This window comes from Tenrec ecaudatus, chromosome 17 (genome assembly GCF_050624435.1).
Source record: "Tenrec ecaudatus isolate mTenEca1 chromosome 17, mTenEca1.hap1, whole genome shotgun sequence".
NCBI lineage: Eukaryota > Metazoa > Chordata > Mammalia > Afrosoricida > Tenrecidae > Tenrec > Tenrec ecaudatus.
In genome coordinates this window covers 16,736,047-16,744,950 of record NC_134546.1, presented here as the reverse complement: position 1 = coordinate 16,744,950, position 8,904 = coordinate 16,736,047, and the positions used below count along the sequence as shown (strand labels likewise).

At 52.1% G+C, this 8,904-nt stretch overlaps 1 pseudogene; it reads right to left on the bottom strand.

Moving 5' to 3' along the window:
* Positions 1-2,567: 2,567 nt before the first annotated feature.
* On the bottom strand, positions 2,568-2,978 carry LOC142430805 (small ribosomal subunit protein eS24 pseudogene; annotated as a pseudogene).
* Between the last annotated feature and the right edge of the window lie 5,926 nt (positions 2,979-8,904).

Genomic DNA, 8,904 nt, shown 5'->3' with positions numbered 1-8,904 from the left:
CGGCAGGCATACGATGGGAATCAGAACATGCCAGCCCAGAACTCGATAGTCTGGGACCAGCCCAGCCTCCTGGCTCTGGGCCTCTTCAGGCTCCCTAACCCACTCCTTATCCAAGACTGTTCCCTCTCTGTACGCAGACTTTCCCAAATCCCTGCTCTCTGACGCAGTCTTCTTTCTGGGTTTTCATTTGCACAACTCCTGCCAACCTGGCCCTCTGCCCCCACCCCGCCCCCCATGCCCCGGGGCCTCCACCACCCACTCTTTCCCAAGCCTCCTCACCTCCTGTTCCTGAGTCCATTTTCCATATCATCAACCACTCTCTTCCTTAAACCTTCCACCCTCTGTCTTACATTGCCTCTGCCCTAGCAAGGAGGCCCCCACTCTGGTCTGTCCAACCCCAAGGGGCATCAGAACCACCACAGACCAGGCTTCTAGTCTTCACCGAACCTCGTCACCAGACTTCCTCGGAGTCGGTCCATGTCTCCCATATCCCTAGCCCCGGAACCCACTTTTCCTTCACTGGGCAGGCCTGCCCACAGAGGGGAGCCGCTTCGGGACACCACCAGCTGGCAGGAAAGTGAGGGTCTGGCCACTTCTGTCTGACATGGGGCCCTCCTAGGGCATCCTTGCCTAGGTGTGCCCATGGGGCTTTCTCCGAGCTGCCCACAGTTCAAAGCTCTTCTTGCCTGATTCTCTTGGCCCGAAGGCTCTTCGTGCCAACTCCGTCACCCTCTTCCCGGCTGGAGTTTTATCCTGACAAATCTCTTGTACTTTTAACTCCCTTTTGGCATCTGCTTCCCAGAGCACCTGGACTCGCAACTTGCTTGCTGCGTTGGCTTGCACCAGTGGTTCTCCCTGCACATCCCCATGAAAGGCGGTCTTCTGCCTGCTCAAACTATAAAACAACATCATTGATATCACATGCAAATACAATTTTACTGAAGGTCATCCGACAACAATCACAGCAGTATGACAAGGAGCTGCCAGAAGTTCAGGCTGGATTCAGCGGAGGACATGAGACAAGGGGTATCTCCGCTGATGTCAGATGGACCTTGGCTCAGAGCAGAGACTACCAAGAATGTGTCTATTGACTTTACAAAGGCATTCAGCTGGGTGGACCATAATAAACCATGGATGAACTTGAGAAGCATGGGGATTTCAGAACAATTCTCTGTGCTCACAAAGAACTTGTGCGCGGATCAAGAGGCAGTTGTGTGAAAGGAACAAGGGAATGAGGCGTGGTTTAAAATCAGGAAAGGTGGGTGTCAGGGTTGTCTCCTCTCATTGTAGTTGTTCAATATGCTGAGCAGGTCATTAGAGAATTAGAGAAGCTGTCTTATGTGAAGAAGACCATGGCATCAGGACTGGAGGAAGGCTTCTTAACAATCTATGAGATGCAGATGACACAGCCTTACTTGCTGAAAGGGAGGAAGAAAGCCGTGGTAAAGATCAAGGACCGCAGCCTTCAGGATGGATTTTACCTCAATGTAAAGAAGACCAACATCTTCCCAACTGCACCCACAGGTAACATCAGGGTCAGTGGAGAAAAGCTTGAAGTTGGACATAGTTTGGAGTGACCGGTCCTTGGAGAAGGACTTCCTGCTTGGTAAATGGGAGAGGCATTGGGACAAAGAGAAGGCCTTCAGCCAGGTGGACTGACCCTGTGGCTGCAACAATGGGCGCAGGCATAGGAAGACGGGTAAGGATGGCACAGGACCTGTAGGGTTGCGTTCTGTTGGGCATAGGGTTGCTATGGGTCGTAGCGGACTCGACACCCCGAACAGCAATAGCAACCACAAAGTTGCTTCAGTTAAAACAAGTGGGAAGGGGAAATACACATGAATTAAACCTCAGGGGAATCCCAAGAAGGGCTTGATCTGTTGTGTCGTTGACTGTCTAGACTTAACTTATGGAGAAAATACTAATGAGGCACGTTAACTTAAAGTTACATTGCTCCTGTCGCCATTGCATTGTAGGTAACAGCAAAAACTTAAGTCAACATTTCTCCAGCATTAAAAAGTGATTATCTGACTAAGCAATTACTCACACAGTTAATAAGTAAAGTTATTATTTCCAATTTTTTCTCACTAATTGATGTAAGTGAAAATATCAACCAACGTTCATATGAGAACCACAATTACACTCATTTGGAAATTGTCAAATGTCTTGAGTATTTATTACCTTAGTTTAATATAACTTTAAAAATTATATGTGGGCTATAGACACAGGAGTTTGGCAAAAATCAACCAAACAGACCTTCTATATACAGGGAATTTACCATAAAGAATACCATCATCAGCAAATAAGCACAATGTGATACATATGTACAATGGACTACTGCTCTCTCATTAAGGGAAATACAATTCTGATACATGCTTCTACAATGAAACTTAAAAACATGAAGCTGAGCAACATGACCCACTCACTGCCATCAAGTCAATGTTGACTCATAGAGCCTCTCCTGTGGGTTTCTGAGGCTGTAACTTTTTTTCCCTCACATTTATAGTTTATTAATTCTCTGGTGAAAAATCCACATAACCAGTGCAGATGAAGTCCCTGTAGATGCTTTATTCTGTCTTTTTGCCAGCACCCACGCTGGCCTTTGCAGTCCCCCTGACTTTCTTCATTCTGCTCTTGCGCTCCTTGCGTTGCTTCCTGGAGGTCTTTTTCTCCTCATACAGACCATGTCTTGCAAGTCTGTGTTTAGGTTCCTTTTTCTTTGCATAATCCAAAGAATCGTAAATCATGCCGAAGTCAGTAGTCTTGCCACCACCAAAATGGGTTCTAAATCCAAATACAAAAATGACATCTGGTGTGGTCTTATACATTTTGGCTAGTTTTTCACAAATTTCTGTCTTAGGCACTGTTGCTTTTCCAGGGTGAAGGACATCAATGACCATTTGTTTTCGCTGAAGTAGTCGGTTGGTCATGAACTTCCTGGTCCAGATGGTTACCGTGTCATTCATGATGGCACAGAACGCTCAGACAGCCAGAGACAAAAAGGCGACTGTAACTTTTTAAGGGCGTAGAAATGACTCAATTTGCAAGCTACACTACCTCTGGGACACCTAACCCGGGGACTATGTCGCTGTAATTTGAGATTCCTTCAAGACCTGCTTCGCCACACCATTGGAATGTACATCTCTTGAGCTGGGGACTGTCGGATCCTGTCATCTGGCTGACTGGTGGTGACCTGCCTTGCTGTTTGCTGCCTGTGCCCGGATAGCCTGAATTGCTCTACAGAGGACTACCCGGCGGCCCTCAAGGCTTGAAGGACTGCCAGTGTCTCACAGCTGTCCCATGGGAGTGAGTTGCACTGAACCATTTGTGCTTCTTTATCATTTAACTGCTTATTTCTTGTGTTTTATATATATATAGATATAATTATTAGCAATCTGGCTTTGTCTATCCAGAGAACCGTGTCTAACACAGTGGGGTTTTTAACCACCTATTAAAGGTGTTTTTACCACCATAAAAAGGTACCATATATTTTATTATTTGCCAAATATCCCTTATGTCAATAAAATGGATTTATTAAAAACAAATAAACATACACACACTCATCCCTCTATTCCTCTGTGGAGCCTGTGGCGGGCCGGCACCAGCACACCACAGGTAGATTGCTGTAGGCTGAGGAGTAAACGGGAGATCCGAGTTTTTGGAAGGAGTCACAGAAGAGAGACGAGATCACTGATGGAGATTGCTGAGAAGAGGGGAGGGATGAGTAGGTGAGGCTCAGAGCAGAAGGAAGCGAGGCAGGGTGAAGGAGTGGCCTAAGAAGCCAGGGGACGGCTAAGAACAGGGACGTGGGAGGGGAGGAAGGCTCAGAAAATGACCACTGGAGAGCCAGAGGCTAGAGTGCCAACCCGATTCCGGCATCGAGCTACACATGACGATGCTCTTTGGCGCTTTCTTCCTCTGCCAGGACAGGCCTAGGAGGAAACAGGCGTGGTCAGGCTAAGCCATTCTGGCAAAGCTCAGTGAGCACTCACTGGCTGAGCGGAGATTTGAGCCTGAGTGGATTAGCCTCTGGGCGGCGAACATGTGGTGGAGGCGAACGTTTTGTGGTGTGTATTTTAAGTACCACCAACATTGTGGGAAGAAGAGTGCGTGCACAGAAAATCAAATAAAGGCAAGCCCCGGTCTGTGATGACTAGGGCTTTAATGGACTCCTCGGACCAGGAGGCAGCATCAGGTGAAGGGTTCTCGAGTCTAGTTCTGTTGCCTTCTAGCTTGGTGGCCGTGCATCTAGCTCGGTTGACGAGGCAGGAGCATGGCACAAAGCCCCTCAGAGTATGCCTTTGAACGGCTCCAGGACAGGGATTGGTTGGATCGGAGTTAGGGACCGCAGACATCCAACCCAAACCCAACCCAGGGCCTTGAGGTTGATTCCTGAAGCACAGAGCGGAACTGCTCTCCAGGCTTCCCAGACCTGACAGCCTCATCTTTCTTCCATGGAGCGGCCGGTCGGCTTGAACCGCTGACCTTGCAGTTAGCAGCCCGATGCATCACCCACTGTGCCACCAGAGAGCCATAAAGGCATCCAAAGGGCTGGAAACGTCCCTCTGAACTTTGGTTCTGGTCACAATTTGGTGTGTACCTTATAGCGCTGGTCCCATCACCCGATGCTTGCTCCTGGTCCAGCGTGCCCACTGCCGCTGTCTTCCAAAGAATCTGGGCTTGCATCTATTTGATTTCATTCTCTATGAATTCACTCTTCTTTCCAAAATGTTCGACTGTGGCTCAACTAGACACCCCCAAGCCTTTACTTCAACAATTTCGACAGGCACAATTCAGGGACACTGATTATGTTCTTTCTGTGGTGAAGCCATTATCAACTAGTATCCTTCTCCAAATAATTAACCATGAACATCAACTTCAGTCGTGACCACTTAGGCAAACACTCCACTACCCCTCCCTCTTCCTTCCATCCCTGTCGTAGCCACCTCATGTACAGCAGGACGAGCTCTGCCCAGCCGTGCCCTGCTCTGATCGTGGCTGTGTTTGGGTCCACTGTGGTAGTCATGGGGCCGGTCCATCTCCTTCAGGGGCTGCCTGCTTATTTTCTTAATGTCTCTCTTCTACCAAGCCTGGAGTCCTGCTCCAGGGACTGGTCTTTCCTGATAACATGTTCAAAGTGCAAAGGACGAGATCTCGCCAGCCTCCCTCTCGAGGAAGATTTTGGCTTCCAAGACGGATGCGTTTGTCTTTCTGGTTACCCCTCAAGCAATCTGCCTTGTGCTGTGCTGGTGCAGGTCCCCACCACGCAGCTCTTTCAGCTGTCTTGGTAGCGGTCTTCCAAATTTCTTGGTATAGATAAGTGGGTGCTTCAAGTATTGTATCTGTTGACCTATTTTAACCGGTATTCTGTCCGTTCCTAGAGTTCTGCTTTGCAGTTTGGACTTCCTTGAATGCCATTGGCTCTCGGTCGCACGCAGCCCCTGAAAAGGTTCAGGGCGCCAGTCCTCTTTGGTGCAGGGACCGGGTTTCCTTTCATCTCTGACTCTTCCTGCGTTGTTCATGATAACACCCACAGAATCCCCCCATCGCTCACAGAATCGAGGATCGTGCCCGCTGAGTCACAAGGTAGTTCTCCGTTCAAGTGTTTCCATAGCAGCCATCCCACTCTGCATTCCCGCCAGCCAGCGAGGAGGGCTCCGCTCCTTCCTCCCCACTCCAGCCAACGCCTGTGGTTTGTGATGATGAAAACGCAAAGCCATTTGTGCCTCTGATTTGCAGCTCCCTGACGCCTAATGAATAGGTCCCTGGTGGCGCGGCAGTTAAGCACATGGCTGTGACCCCGAAGGACGGCTGGGACTTTTCCAGCGGCTTCGTGGGAGGCAGACGTGGCCGTCTGCTGGCTGCTCGGTCTAAGAGGGTCACTGTCCATCTGGATTGACTTAGTGGCAACCAATTTTTTTTCAGTGCCTGAGGAGGAGTCCTGGTGGCGCAGTGGTTAAGCGCTCTGTTGTGAACCCAGAGGCGGGTGATTTGAATTCACCAGCCGCTCCTTGGGAGGAAAGACTTGCGGATGGGCTCGTGTCAAGGTGACAGTCTCGGGGATCCCGTCGTGGGACAGTGTGTGTGGTCGCATATGAATGGGGATGATGTGACGGCAAATAGTAACAACAGTGGCTAAGGCTTCTGAGCACCTTGCTAAGTGCTCTCTGGTCATTGGCATATCCTCCTGGGGGACCCTCTGTTCCAGTCCTTCGTCCATTTTTGGTTGGGCTGGTTGCCTCGATGCTGTTGCTCTAGTAACGGGCACTCATGATGGCATTTCACTGGAGTGAAATACACTACAGATTGGCGTCTAACTCGGTCCTTCTCTTTAGTTCACTGGGGAAGCATGTGCGAATCCACTGTTCTAATCCTGCCGCTCTCCCTGGATCCTGCTGGGATCCCCTGGTGATTCCCACCCACAGTGGGGAGGTTCCCATTCGTGGGTTGAGATCACGTAGTCATCTGGGAGCTCAAGTCAGTGTGTCATTACCAGCTTTACCAAACAGAACAAGGCACAAGAGTGTCGTCCCAGAGGGAATGCCGGCGTCTATTGTGCATGATCCCACTCACATGCTTGGCTTCGGGTATACCTGTGTGATGAGACACGTCATGCTTTCTGGGATCACAGTGAAAAACAAAAACAAACCCCCCCCCCCCCCAGCAGTCTGAATGCCACTTGTCTATGAAACGAAGGCCATGCTGCAGGCCCAGGGACCCAGCTGTCCAGGCAGGAGCCAGGGCTGCGGGAGATCAGACAAAGCTTCTCGGGGGAGGATGAAGGCGAGCTGGGTTTGGAGGATGACTAGGCGATCAGTGAGCAGAGAAAACATGAGCAACAGTCCAGAAACACCATGGTTCCACGCCCTGGTCATGCCCGAGGGGCCAGGCAGAGAGGGCCCCGGCCCTGGCCTCAGAGAGCTTGTGGAGGCCCAAGAAGCATGAGCCAATGTGATGGGAGGCCCTAGATTTTGGGGGAGAAATCAAGGAAGACTCCCTGGAGGTGGCAACCCGTCGGCTGACTTCTAAGGGAAGACTTGGAGGTTTGCCAGGGCAGCAGGAGTGTGGGCAGGACCTGGCGGGAAGAGTGAGTGGCATGTGAAAAGACACAGCCAGCCCATAGTTGCGGGAGCGACAGGCCATTTTGTGGAGGTGGAGCACGCAGGCTGAACCAGGGAGGGGCCTTCACGTGCAGAGAGTGGAGATCCTATTTCGTGATGGAGTTGTGGAAGAATTTTGGCCAGAAGGACATGATTAGATTAACATCTTTGGAAGATGACTCCAGGTGGCCAGAGGAGGGCGGATTAACGGGGAGGAGACAGGAGGCAGGGCATCCCGTAGGATGACTCTTGCCACAGAAAGGCCTGATCTGGGGCAGTGGGAGGAGACTGGGTGGCAGGCGGGAGAGGTGCTCAGGTGGAGCGGATAGCTGTGAGGCAGTGAGGTGGACGTCTGTGTTTCTGACACTGGAAACGTCTGTCTGCCTGGTGGTCTGTTGGTGGAGAGCATGGACACGGGCGGCAGAGCCAGTGAGGGAGAAAACGCGTTTCATGTGGAAAGTTGGCGCTTCTCGGTGGGCATGTCAGCAGAGGAGCGAGGCTAGACCAGAAGTATCCATATGGGTCACTGACCTGGGGAAGCGTCTGGAACAGAAGGGGGTGGAGGTTAGTGAGCAACTTCTGAGAATGTCCAGGGAGACAGGAGCCCACTACAGAGCAGGGGAGCGATCCCAGAGGGAGAAGACCCAGGCATGCGGGCCATGGACACGGGGTCGAGAAGATCTACGGGGAGAGGCAGGTGTGAAAACGGAGACTGCCGGGGGGCGACACGGGTGCCCCGGCTAAGGGTTGCAGTCATAGGCAGTGAGGGCAGAGACCAGGGGCTTGGGAATGGGTGGTCCCTGGTTGTACAAATAGTTAACCACTTGACTGCTGACCCAAAGGCTGGCAGTCCAGCCACCGGAGTGCAGCTGTCCTCTGACCCACGCAGGGCCGCCGTGAGTCGGGTGGACTGGGCAGCCGTTGGTGTGGTTTGTTTGGGGGTGACCCTTGGAGGCAGAGTAGCAGGGCTGCAACTAGACCCTGTGCAGAGGGAAAAGCGGTGCCCTTCCTACAGGCAGCTGCTGGCCTCGTGGAAGCGCGCTGGCCTGATGTGGTGATGAGGGACTTTGGGCAGTGAACAGCTTGCACCAGGCCTGGGGTGCGTACCTCCATCTTTCTAGGGCCCGATGGGGGTAGGTGGGGGGGCAAGAGAAATGCCATCATCCTCCACAGGGGAGGCAGGACCGGGCGCAGGGCTCCTGGTTTCAGATGGTATTGACTGGTTAGGCGAGTGGAAGGTTGGGGATTCAGAAAGCAGAGATGGTCCTGAGGACGGAGACCCAGGAAGCCCGTGGGAGCCCCAGCAGGAGGCCCACGGCTCGTGCAGGGGCCAGGGCAAGGCTGAGGGAGAGCGGGCCCTAGGTGCAGGCCCTTTGCTGCAGGCCGCATTAGCTCCGAACCTGCCACGGGCGTGGACGAGGACGCTGAGCAGGGGCATGGAGGCACAGCCCTGACCACTGGTGACCAACAGCACCAGCACCCAGCCAGGGCGACATGCAGACCGTCAGGGAGAGGGCCAAGCATCGGAAGGCCAGGCTGGGAAGGCCTGGCCCTGAACCTTGGTTTACTGAGGATTTGATTTCTCACTACGGAGATGCTTCAGACCTACCCACGGGGGCGAGAAAGTACAACGAGCCCCTAACCCCCGTCACTGAGCTTCAACACGGATGCGTGTCTGTGAGTCTCATGTAAAGGACCTGAGAAAGTAAAAGCAATCGCCACGTCTGGTTTCAACCTTGCAGACGCAGTGTCTTCATGCGTGAACAACCTGCTGGCTGGTTGTAGGATCGTCTCTAAGGGTTCA